This window comes from Balearica regulorum, chromosome 3 (assembly GCF_011004875.1).
Source record: "Balearica regulorum gibbericeps isolate bBalReg1 chromosome 3, bBalReg1.pri, whole genome shotgun sequence".
NCBI classification, from domain to species: domain Eukaryota; kingdom Metazoa; phylum Chordata; class Aves; order Gruiformes; family Gruidae; genus Balearica; species Balearica regulorum.
Genome location: NC_046186.1, coordinates 123,936,854 through 123,949,632, shown reverse-complemented (window position 1 = coordinate 123,949,632; position 12,779 = coordinate 123,936,854). Strand labels below are relative to the sequence as shown.

The 12,779-nt window shown below is 40.1% G+C and overlaps 1 long non-coding RNA gene across 1 annotated transcript in view; it reads right to left on the bottom strand.

The window, feature by feature from the left end:
- Positions 1–1,876: 1,876 nt before the first annotated feature.
- The window catches only part of LOC142601190 (uncharacterized), a 195,457-nt gene continuing 184,554 nt past the window's right edge, over positions 1,877–12,779 (bottom strand). The window contains exon 4 of the long non-coding RNA XR_012834822.1: positions 1,877–2,066. This is a non-coding gene — a long non-coding RNA (uncharacterized LOC142601190). The remainder of the gene's footprint in view (positions 2,067–12,779) is intronic.

Sequence of the window (12,779 nt, the reverse complement as noted above, 5' to 3'; positions counted from 1 at the left end):
CTTTGGGCACACTCCTCTAGACCACAGGATCACAGAAAACCCTGTGCACACACTCACAGCCCCGGAGTTGCACGTGAAGGATCAACGCAGCTAAAACTCTCCTCTGGTCAAGGTAATAGTCCTTCTGGGCCACCCTGACAGTGAAGTCAAGCAATTAAGAACTCACAGAGGTGCAAAGACATGGAAATGGTGATTTAGGGGAGTCTGGTTCCAGCAGACTTCAGAGAATACGGTGTATGTACAGCTCGATACTGGCTCACAATTTCTCTTTGATTTTAATAATGTCCGTGGAAACTTTTACAGTATCCTGTCACAGAGATGTCTGGTCCCGTCACCTCCTTTTTCTAGCTGAGCAAAGAGAAAGGCAGATCCACCTGCTTTGCATCCAGTGGGAAAATCAAATGCTGAAGAGATAGGGAAACTTTACAAATACCACAATTAATGTAAAGGAAAAATGGCCAGGAACAAAAAAAAAAAAAAAAAAAAAAAAAAAAAATAAAAATGGATACCTGCACCTCACAATAAGCCAGAGCAGCCTACTTCACTTGATCATTTGTAGCCCTGATTGCCAGGACTTCAGATCTTGTCAGTCCAGCCAAAAGCAGAGAATAGCTTTGAGCTACCTCTCTCACCGTCCAAGACATATAACACACACATGCTATTTGATTGGAGGGGGGGAAGAGCATTAGCTTCACCTGGATTCTACACATACCCCCACCTATATTTAGGCTTATAGATAGTTCTTGAACCCTGTTTCTTCAGACTCTCATCCAAAAAAAAAAAAAAAAAGTTGTTTGTGTAAAAGCTAGACAGATAAAGTGAAAGACTTGTATGGTACCAGCAAAGTGGCTTAGGTAGTCATGACAACCATGTCAGTGCTTATAAAACTTCCCTTCTTCATAATCTTTTTTTTGCAGTTTAGATAACACACATGCGAGCTGTAAAAAACGAATATCTGATCTGCAGCAGTAAAATGAAAAGTAAAACGTTCATAACATCCAAAATAGTGGAAGCTGAGACACTGACAATTATTTGGTGTCATTAACAACGATAGTTTTGTCCAGTTCCTGTAGGGGCTCCTCGATGTGTCCAGGCTTAAGAGAGACCAACAGCCTTACCCCAGATTTAGGGGTGAGCAGGGAAGGAGGGAAAAGAGTTAACACTGCTTTTAAGCGAAGATGATCAGACACTAAATATATATAAGCATATTATAAATGTATTCAAATTCTCATGTACTTGGTATTTCCTTCAGCAGCTGCTACCAGAAAGGCTCTGCCGTTCCAGTCCCAACACAAGGGACACCTTCTGCCTGATTTGTGGGATCCCACAAACCATACTTACTTTAGCAAGAATGAACATCCATATTTTTCTTTCAATCCTCTATGCTCATTACTTTTTCACTTAGCTTTCAATGTGGAAATTTAAAAGCCCTCTCAGTCTTACCAATCACAAGTGGAAACCAAAGCACACCAGAAAAAAATACCCCCCTTTCCCCCCAGACAGGAGTTAATGGATTTGCTTCCAGCAAAAAGGGAGTGACCGCTGTCAATAAGACAAATCACCATCTTTCTAATCAAGTGATAAACCCAAGAAAATTATATACCCAAGTCTGCCAAGGAGTCATATGTTGCTTCAAAGGAGAAGAAAAAAAAAAAAGTCATCTGGAGTCTTTAATAAGTGAATTTACTTTCACGTACTGTTATTATAGTTAAGAAGTGTCATTTACTGAGAAAATAATACTTTTATAATAAAATATCTATAGTTAACATGTTCTTTTTCTCTTCTTTCTCTCACCTAAGAAGAATAATTCTCTTACATCCATAAGAATTCCCAAATTTTATATGATACTGAACTTACAAGGTCTCTATCACCAGTCTCGGGGAAAGAGCTCCATCTTCTGGGAAACAGCCCTTCAGTGGTCAGGGAAGGACGGCTTCTGATGGATCATCCTGTCTCTTCTCCAGGATCACACAACGAATATCAGGGTTTTAGCAGAGATGTTTATCAGTGCAGGATAGCTCATCTCGGAAATCAATCTCCTGTAAGCTGGTTTGTAGGTGGCAGGACTGTTAATGCAAAGAAGAGGGGCTGAGTAAATAGAGACTTCCCAGCTATTCCACTACAATAAAAGCATCTCAAAAAAACCCCCAAAAACAGCAGGCATAGTGAAACGAGCATTTTGCCCAGAAGCTCAATGTTGAGGTAGTTAAGTAATCCAAATCCATGATCAAGCCAGTATAAAATACAAACACCATCCTTAGGATGATCTCTGTCACAACCAAGTTCCACAATTTACATGATGGAAATGATGAGAAATTATTTAAATGGATCTAAACCTCCAAAATTAGTGATACCAAACATAAAAATATTTACCAAGTTTAATACTGCATAGCAAATACCTGAGAAGACACCTTCTCCAACAGGTAAAGACTGGAAGTTAGCAATAGTTCTACATATTGGAAAAAACTGTCTCATGATTTGGAGTACTGTATTTAACAATATATAAAAATGGCAATTTGGGATGGAAGCTTTGCATTTCTTTTCAACTCAAAAGCATCCACATAGTGAATTTTCCTGTGCTTATTAATCACAAATACCATGTTATACAAAGGCTGTGCATTTGTTCCATACGCTAGTGATGCTAAGGAAACTTGTTAGGTGGAAATCAGTGACTTAAAGTTGTGTTATTTCATCAGATGTGATCCTGCTTCAGCCATGTAAAATTTGGCTAAAGTCAAATAAGCAAATGGACAGCCAAATCATCTTCCTATGAACATTATATCAATTGTTAAGAATTTTCTGTTAATTACATACAATATAGTTACTTTTAGTGTTAGACATTCAGTCATTTTTATGTAGCTTTCAACAGCACTGGGATCACTACATTCATTTTTAGATTCCTGGCTACTTGCCAGCTACAGAAAGAAGATCTTAAAATACCTTCAAGGGTAACCGATCTTATTAAATGTCTCCACCTTTTTTTTTTCCTTTTTTTTCCTCCTTTTTTTTTCCTCAAAAAATAATGGGCCTGGAACTATTACAATGAAAACTTCCCTGTTTGATCCCAGGGAGCTGTGCATCATGCTCCTGGACCAACGTGTAGGGAAGGGAACTCCCTAATAAACGAGGACAAATAATAATTCTTAGAGGATGCTCCTGATAAAAATCTGTCTGTACCACTATCTAGTATCACTTAGAGGTGGGAGTTCTCCAAGGACACCGATAAGAGAACATTTACCATTACTTCTGGGGCTTTTTGGTGGGTTTTGAGGGTTTGGGGGTGTGTGTGACATGTTTTAGGGTTTTTGTGGTTTTTCTTTAACGATGCCGACTTCAAGGCTTTGATGTGTAGTTTCACTTTTAGCACATTGATTTACCTTATGGCAAAAAAAAAAAAAAAGAAAAAACCAAGTTGCTTGTACAGCAAAGAACCTACTGAAGATGTTAGTGTTTTTTCTGATTGCAGGACGTCTGTGAGCAGAACATAATGTCACCAGATTGATTTAATCACAGGTGATGTTTCATGATTTTTTTCTTTTTCTGCTATATGAATTGAATTGCCTTGATCTCCTAAATCACATAGACTATTTTCTCTCAGTTGAAGCCAGAAGACAAATACTTGAAGAGCAACTACAAATCCTAGTTGGACTGAGACAGTCATGAAGAGGGGGTCTGCAATAGGCATTGTCTAGAACCCCTACTCCAAGAAATGAACAACAGGGCAGCTTCACTCCACAAAGGAATTTCCAGTCTTCATAAAATGCTTTCACTCTCTTTTTTGTCCCTCTCCTTGTCTGCCCCTTCAAGGTTATAGACAGGATCAGTGTCAAAGATTTATGTTTAGTTTAAATGCTTTCTCTCCTAGCTCCTACTCAAACATTATTCCCAACCTTTGCTGAATTTGGTACAAAGCATCTAAATTTTGTGGCAGCTAGCACCAGCTTTAACACCTGTGAATCTCAGACAGAGCCTGCCTTTCTAAAAGCTCTCCAATTTCTTTTACCACAGCAACAACACTATTTATAAAGTCTACTGGAGCCCAATTTATTTAATTGCTTTTTTTTTTTTTTTTCCAAATTCCCCAACATTTCTTTCCCCAAGACCTTCAAAAAAGAGGGAGAGTAAAAGGGAGATGTACTTAGGTGCCTGCACAGACTTCCCTCCCCATTTCTCCTCCTGATATTTGGTTATGGGAAGGTCAGTCTTAATGACTGTTCAGGAAAAGTATGGTAGCTGCTCCCTCCATCCAGAGCTGTAGCAAGGGCAAGGAAGAAAAGGGCATCAAATATCTGCTAGCCCCCTTGGAAATTGCAGTGGGTGTGAAAGCCGGCTGGCTCATCATTGTTGAGATGCGTGCCAAGTCATGAGAAATTGCCCTGGAGAAGAGTGGGAGGACAAGGGAGAAGGGTAAGGGAAGGAGACACCTGGATGGTACATGCTGTGATTGCCAAAGCACCTCCCTTCAGCACTGCCTGAGACATTGCCTCCCTCAGTGAGGTGCCAGGAGCCTGTTGTTCCCGCAGTCAACGATGAGGCACATCCGTCTTTGCTCCAGAAATAGCCACTGGGTACTTGCAACAGATGCATTTCACCCCGTGTCCTCCCTGCCCGCCATCCCAGCCTTACCTGAGAGGCCAAACACCATCCTCATTTGCCATTTGTTATAAAATCAAGTGCTGTGTCAACGCAAAGCTTTGGGTTTCTTTCAGCTTTCTCCGCAAAGTCAGGGAGAGGTCGGAACTGCCTAGCTTGCCATCCAAGAATAACTTTTTGCCAAGCTTTAATCAATGAACTTGAAAAGATTTGCTGATCCAGACTATAAAATACAATTTTAGCTCCTCATCCGTTCTTTGTAACACAGATCATCAGGGAAATCCCCACTACAACTACAACATAATGTACAGAAATAGCAAAACCCACTAACAAGTATTTTATTAGTACTCCATAGTAATGCTAAAGTGGTTTTGCTGTGGTTCTAGAAGTCATATATTTGCATGAAGAGGCAACAGGTTGCTTTCTCGATGTTTATTATCCACGTGGAGAAAGATGATAAAATAGAAAAAAAAGAAAAATATCCCCGTCATTACTGGAGCAGCTACATTACTGCATTACAGGCTGCGTTGCAATGTTTTCCTTGTACCTTTTTATGACACAACTTCTTGAACAATGCAACTCCTGAGATGTCGCATTTAATTTAACAGCCTGTGTAATGGTTGGGACGGTGTCACATAAATAGTGAAGAGAAATAGAACTTTTAAAATTACAAATTACCCTATTCCTAGGGATTTAGGGCAGAATTCTTTTCCGCTCTCAAAGGCAAAAATGACTTTTTTTAACTTTTTCTCCCTACTAGTTCACGTAATTTGTGCTCGGTCAAGTTTATTATAGTCAAAGACAGTGTTACCTCCCACCCAGGGCCATCACACACACGCAATCACGCTTACAACAGTATGTACCAAGGCCTGATTTTGAGTCTCCCCTTTTCCAGGGATGTCCAAGGGAAACTTCCACCTGCCCTCTGCCTGCTGGAGCCACATCTGTTCCCTGCCAGAATTGCTCAGGGGCAAGTTTTGCTGCCTATTTGCTAGATGGCGTAAGCGACGTGGAACGTACCGAAGCACTTAGCAGCAATGGGCTTGATTGCCACTAGGGAGTAAGCACCTGTATGTTCAGCACCAAACACGTCAGGAGAAAATATTTGAGAAGAGCTGAGCCAATGCCCTGCTGAGAACAGCCATATTTTTTTTCCATCAGCTCCTGCATTTCCTGTACTCAGCAGATGTAAAAGTCAGGTGATCAATTATGAAAAATAAAAATTCAAATATTTACCCTGCAATTGCAAGCTCTGCAAGGGTCTGAGCATTTAATTGTAAAAATAAGAAATTAATGCTAAACCAAAAAAGGCAGTACAGTATTGCTACTGTTGTGTCAGACACCCGCCAATTGCCAAGGCTCTGCCGTGGGAAGCACAAGGTGTCCTGTAATACCTCAGCAAAAATACCACATTGTGAAAAACAAAGGCGGCACCCCGTTGGCTTTAAGGTGTAGCTGACATATGGTATATTTTGCCTCATCTGTGAGCAATTTTATTGCCTGTTTTTGCCTAGCTGTTCTTTTTTCAACATGACTTCAGAAGAATGATAATTAATTTTAAAATAACCGTGGGCTCCTTTTCAACTTTTCCAGACAAACACAAGAGGCCCATACTGAAGTACACTAGAGTCAAACATCATTAGGCACAATTTACTGCCTCCCTTTCCCAACCTCTAAAAAGGGTTTTCCTCAGAGGATGGAAAATTTAATGAAATGCAAGGTCCCACATCACACCTAGGTTATTATTTCTCTTAGACCACCACCTCTGCATTTCACATCCCACAGTGACAGGCTAAAGGCACTCACATTTCCCAGAGCTTCCTTTTTACAGAGACAACAGAGAGATGCTGAAAGGGGAAACTGAGGCATGGAGAGGTGACTTGACCTGCCCAAAATGTAGCCAATGAACAGAACAAAGTACAGATTATAAATCTTCTGGCCCCAGTGCCCTGCTAGCTTGCTTTCTCTGAATCTCTGAGCATCAGAAGAGGGTGTAATAAACGGTTTTCCACTTTACTGAGGAAACACTTGACTTTAAACCTCTGCTAATGTAAGATACACATCCCATGGCATTACTCCCATCAGGAAGATTTGCCTGACCAAAACCTGGAGTGCGTGAAACACTAGGATTTGAAATAGAAGTCTGAAGGTCCAAATGCTCTGGGCCATGCTCTGACTATTACGAAATACCAGAGAATTCATACCTATGACACGTTCCAAAACATGGCTATTTTACTGACAACTTTGCAAAATCAAGGATCACAAAACGTGCAGGAATGCAACAGACCAGTTTATCTTTTTTTGAAGACTCTGAGAAAATTAGGTCCCTCAGCCACCGTCCTATAAAATCAGGCATCCTTTTTAGATCTTCTACCACCGGACAAGCATTCCTCAGTGGGAATTAAAACAGAGAGGCAAAAGTGCACTGCAATCTGTAACCGGAACATCAGGTATTCAATCTCTGCAGGAGTTTGAGGCAGTGCTGCTTCCTATCCAAGAATTCAAGGGGAGAGAGACATTGAACAGGGGCTTCTTCTGAAAGAGAATACCAGTTGAACAAGGCACCACACCAAATGACACCAGGGCAGAGTGGCTGAGATGTCCATGTTCAAGAAAAGCTCAGCAACCATGGAAAATGATGTGTCAGCCAGGCTGACCAGAACAGGGAAGACATTGCTGCTACTACGTGGGTAGCAAAATTTTCAGGAATGCACATGGAAATACCCTCATGCTTTTCTCCCAGTTCCTACAATCCAGTAATCCGTTTGCGTACATTCTCTTAAAATATTTCTGCTGACCCGTAAGCTACTTCTCACCTGAGAAATTATGCAATGAATGTTTAAACAGAGATGATGATCACACTGAAGTTCCTGATAATTCCCCCAGTGCCACCCTGCAAGAGCTAGATGTTAAACAATGCTCCTTTCCTGCTCACAGAAAGACAGATCAGTGTGATGTAAAAATTCAGATCATGGTGTGATTTAAAGTCAGAGGCACATACAAGGTACTAAATTTCCAGAAAGTCCTATGGCTGGGATCATCCACTGCTCAGCACCCGGAACAGGATCAGGTGTTTCCGATGCCAAGCTGTGTACAGTGGTCTGACAGCTCTCACTGCAACAGCAGTGACTCTGCTCTGAAGGGTTTGCTTGCAGGACCAGATGGTGTGATTTTAGATTGAGCATTATAGATTGAATCATGCATCCCCGAGACTGGCAAAAACGTTGTTATTGACTCTGAGGGCTACAGGGTCAGACCTTATATTCAGTATCACATATGGATGGAACCTTACCTTGCAACCACGGGAATCAACAGTAAGCTTTTCCCTTTCTCCTCTACCCTGTTTCCCCATAAAAATTGATGACGACAGAATGATGGCTTTAGAATTAAAAATACAGGATCTTCTTTGTTGTCAGATAGAAAATGTCAACACAAAAATGAGAGAAGCTATCACTTCAATTTACCAAAATCATTTGAGGTTGTTAGCATGACTGACTCATATAGGCTGCACTGCAGCCATCCCTCCGTACTCATTAAAATTATCTCATTTTGACAGAATTTCAAGAAACTCTGGCCCAAATGATTCCATAGCAATTTTGAAATTCTGAAATACCTGAAGATAAGTGGAAAAAGCCATTAGCTGTCTATCAGCAGAGCTCTTCTACAGATGGAACAGCATCGTCTTTCTTTGCCATTTCTTTGAGATAAACTATTGATGTACAATAATACAAAGCGCATAGTATTAGAAAGAGTGAAAGCAAAGACTTCATACCAAACGACTGCTTTTGGGCTATTGAAGTTCTGCAGGCTACTCAGGCTCCATGAAGTTTAAATACTCACTGATTTTTGCATTTAAGAAAGTAGGTATTGTGTTTCTGGGGAAAATGCTCTCAGTGGCTATAAGTGACGCACTGGAGGAAAAAATTAATCATGCACAGTTGAATGCATTTCTTCAAAGGAAAAGGATGGCCATTGTACAACCCATGCGCAGCCCAGCTCCGTGGCTCCTTTTGTGCTTTTCTAATGAAACGAAGAACAGAAATGCCGCCGGCTTTCTGAGGGCAGTGGAGAGATAACATCGTTTCCTGCCTCGCAGCAGCTCTCAGGAGAAGTTACCTGCGCACAGTCTCTGAATTGTTATCCTCAGCATTTTCTCCCCTGCTTTTCCCATTTTTGAATCTACAGAAGGTTAAAGCAAAGCTTGGGGAGAGTTTGCTTCCACGCCCCAGGTATTTATTTGCAAACGTATTTGGGGCACTTCCCATAAAATGGTGCTGTGGAGACTAACCGATAATGGATACCAAACCCTTCTTAGAAGGTAGTGGTGCTTAGCTGCCAGCAGGTGCCAAACCACAGCAAGTGGCCACAGGATCTGAAAGCCATGGCCACCATGATAATATCTGGAATAGGGAAGGAAAAAAGGAAGAACACTGCAATTTGGTCACATCTCCCTGCTTAATATTCCTACCTGCTTGCTAAGCCAAACCAAGGAGAAGCAGGAACCACATTTTACAGTAAGATATTATAAATAAAGCAGTTTCAAATATAGGTTGTTTCACTACCATTTTGTTTATGTGGAAAGTAAATAGCTTGTAAAAAGTACCTTCACTACCTTCATTCTGGATGTGTGTAAACAAACTGCAGAGTGGCATGCTCTGAAGACTTCTGTAACTGATGTTATTGCTATCCTATTCAACATTTTAAGAGAGAAGAGACTTTCTCTCACTTTTTAAACATAATATAATTTGAGGGCCACTTACCACCCTCTGTAATCTTTATCTGTACATACATTTCTCCAGGGAAGTATAAATCAAAATCTTTATGTGTCAAATAGCTTAGTGTCAAAAGACCAATGAGTCATATACTATAAACTATACAGAATCCCAGGAGCTTTGTGGAATTGGAGCAGTAGCAGCATGCAAACAATAAAGCAAAAAAACACCCAGAAATGTGCTTTTCCTGCTCCACCAGTTCATTCCAATTATTAAACAGCCACACTGCAGCTCTTGTCTCCTTTTTGCATTCATTTCTTATAAGCATTCTGACAGAGGAACTTTATTGTCAGGCATGCAAGGCCGTTAAGTGAATATGGCAACAGATTTAGAAACATTGCATTTTGCATGGTTGTAACCATGTACTGACACCAGACAGGTGATTTGTGTAGAAAACTTACCAAGTAACCTCTGTATTCAGGGAAACCAGCTGGACTGTTGAAATTCTTGACTGAACTACCTTAGGAACATACCCATTTCTAGATGATTCTTGGTCTGTCTTTGGTGAGTAATTCTGAACAAAAAAACCATTGTAGCAGTGCTTAGCCACTTGCAAACAATTTACAGTAGCGAAGGATAGATCTGAAAAGTCAGTTTTCCCCTATGCTTACTTATTACCAAGTTCTGCTTAAAAGGAAGTATTTTGGATTTGCATGGTCTGGCAGCACTCACTGAAGAGTCAGCTAGGCTTTTGAGTTATTTTCAGTCTTTATAGTGTTTTGGGTAAAAATAAGGAGACTCAGTACCATTTCTTTGACTTGTCACAAGACAACAATAAAAAGAGAAAAAGTGAGAATGGGATGTTTCTCAGGTTACTATCTATGCTTACTGAGTATGATTTTGACAAGCATGTCCATCCGGAGAGCCCTGTGTACCATGAGCTCACTGCTGCAGAGTGTAGGATTTCACAGGAATTAACCATAGGTGTTCAACGATAAGTAAACCAAAATTCTGACAGCAGCTATACCGGTAATTCAAACTCTGGGTTTTTAAAGATGTAAACAGAACTATAACTAATGCTAGATATAGCCTAGGTAACCCTACAGCCTTATAGCCGCTGTTTCCAGGGAAATGCTAATCACAAGGGATCCTTTCAGGACTAGAGTACAGTCTGACTTCCATAGATGCGTATAGAGTATACAAGAGCACCACAGACAAATCCACCTCAACATTGATAAGGAGTTACCCACAGGATTAAATGCAGTTTCTAAATACTTTATTTAAAAAAAAAAAAAAAAAAAAGTATTTTCCTATTTTTGGTATTCTATGCATCTTCCATAATCATTTATCTTCTAAAAATAAATGGCACAGGAAACATGTAAAAGCTAAAAATGTCAGTATACTAAGTTTCTCCAGACAGTCTGAAAGACCCTTGTCATTTGAGACTGCCTGATTACAAAAAGTTTTGATAGATATAATAGCCAAAGTCTTTGCGTGAAAGCAAATGGAGAAATACATGAATGTAGACCACAGTGGAAGCAGAGTTAAGACTTTTTTCAACTTTGCAAAAACATCTTTTTTTACTTTTTTTACTTTTTTTTTTTTAAAAAAAAGACACAATTCAAAATGTTAGATTTCCACACACCCTCTAGTTTGACTTGTACCAGAGCGCTGAGGTCAATTACCTGTGCCACAATCACACATTAACTTGAGTAACATGGGGAAATACCTGTGATCAATAATACAGAACCTGGGCGCACAAATCCAGCAACTCAGCAAAAACAGACTGGCTGTACCCGAAGAAAAAAGTCCCACATATACTTTTCATAACTAGTAAAACATTCTCACCAGCATGAAAGTAACGTTACTTAACACCATGATTTAAGTTAAATCTTACAAAAGAGGGAAAAAAAAAAACCTGTCCAACACTCTCACATTAGTGACCTAAAACTATGAAATGCCAAATATAAGCTCCATGATAACAACACACCAGAAACACAGATGACTTATCCAACTGAAAATTCAAAGTCAAATGCTAATTTGGCTTTAAATAAATCATGATTATATACTATTAAGCCCCAATTTGCAAACCAAGCTTAAAAGATGCATAATTAACAAGATGTCTGTTCCACATTTATCTGTACAAAAGTATTTTTAGCTCTCCTGTGTATCACCTTTCCTACACCATGTCAGACATGCACTCCCTAACATCACCTCAAAGGTCCTCTGCTCTTATCCTACCTCCTGAGCTCCCTGAAATACAAAGTTGGCTCCTGTCCTCTCCCAGCCAACAATACTAGTCTTGAACCCATACTGCTACTCTACATTTAATCACAAACCCCATATCTATATTGGCAGGCTCACATCTAATACCCTTTTGGGTGGTAATGACAAAAGCTGCTTTGGGTGTCACTCTGATGATTTCCCCAAAAGATGACTAAGAAAAATACAAGGCCTCTACATGAGAGGCAAATGAAAGCTTTTTGCTCATAACCCAGCCAGGCGCCGTCTCCTCAGTGTTTGCAGTAGTAAGTAAAAAAATTTCTTTGAGACGGACCATTGTCCATTGGAGGACACTGAAAATAAATTTATTTTGCGCTAATCATTGAGTCAATGCCAGACAGACAAGCTGCCATTGCTCAGCTAGAAAAGACTAAAAGATGAGAAAGGCTGTTGGACTAGGGATGCTGGCTGTGCCAGGACATGCTTCCCCTCCCGCTCGCTCCCTTTGGGAAATGCACTCTGACTTTTGCAAGCAGCAATGCCCCAACAGCAAGTCCGTCCACTGAGGAAGAAACGGATCCACTGAAAAGTTCAGGCTGGACAGGACCTCAGCAATCACCTGGTCCTACACCCTCCTCTGGAAAAATACCCCCCACACTTTTATAGGCAAGGCCTCTGTTTGGAAAAGAGACAACACTTAAAAATAAAACGTAACAGTTCTTGTTCTGCAATCTCTCAGTGTGGGTGTAAATCCAGATTAATTTAATTGACTTCAGTGAAATCCTTGCAAAATGTCACAGATGTAAGTAAAAAGCCTAAGGATGGATGGGGCAGTAATATGCTGCAATGCTGGAAGGAAAAAAAAAAAATAGCTAGCAATATGAGTGGTTTGGTTGGTTGGTGTTTTTTTAAAAAAAAACTTGATATGGAAAAGTACTTCAAAGAACAAACTCTCTATAAAAGCTTCAAGTATGTGATTATGTCTCATGAAAACCAGTGCAACTAAGGATATACCTTATAATAGGCATGCTTTAAAGCACAAGAGTAAAGTTTTTTTCCTGGAATTTGCTTTAATCCCTCTTACTTCTTTTCCTACTACAATTTTCCAGCTGTTGTCATTTTAGCCCCCTCCCTTCCAGGGCTCGCCTTACACATTCTTGGGAGCAGTTCTTTATAACAGCACACTGGACATTTATTTTTCCAGAAGTTTTCTTATGTCTAAAAACTTGCATCTGGTTTTTTTTTCTCTGT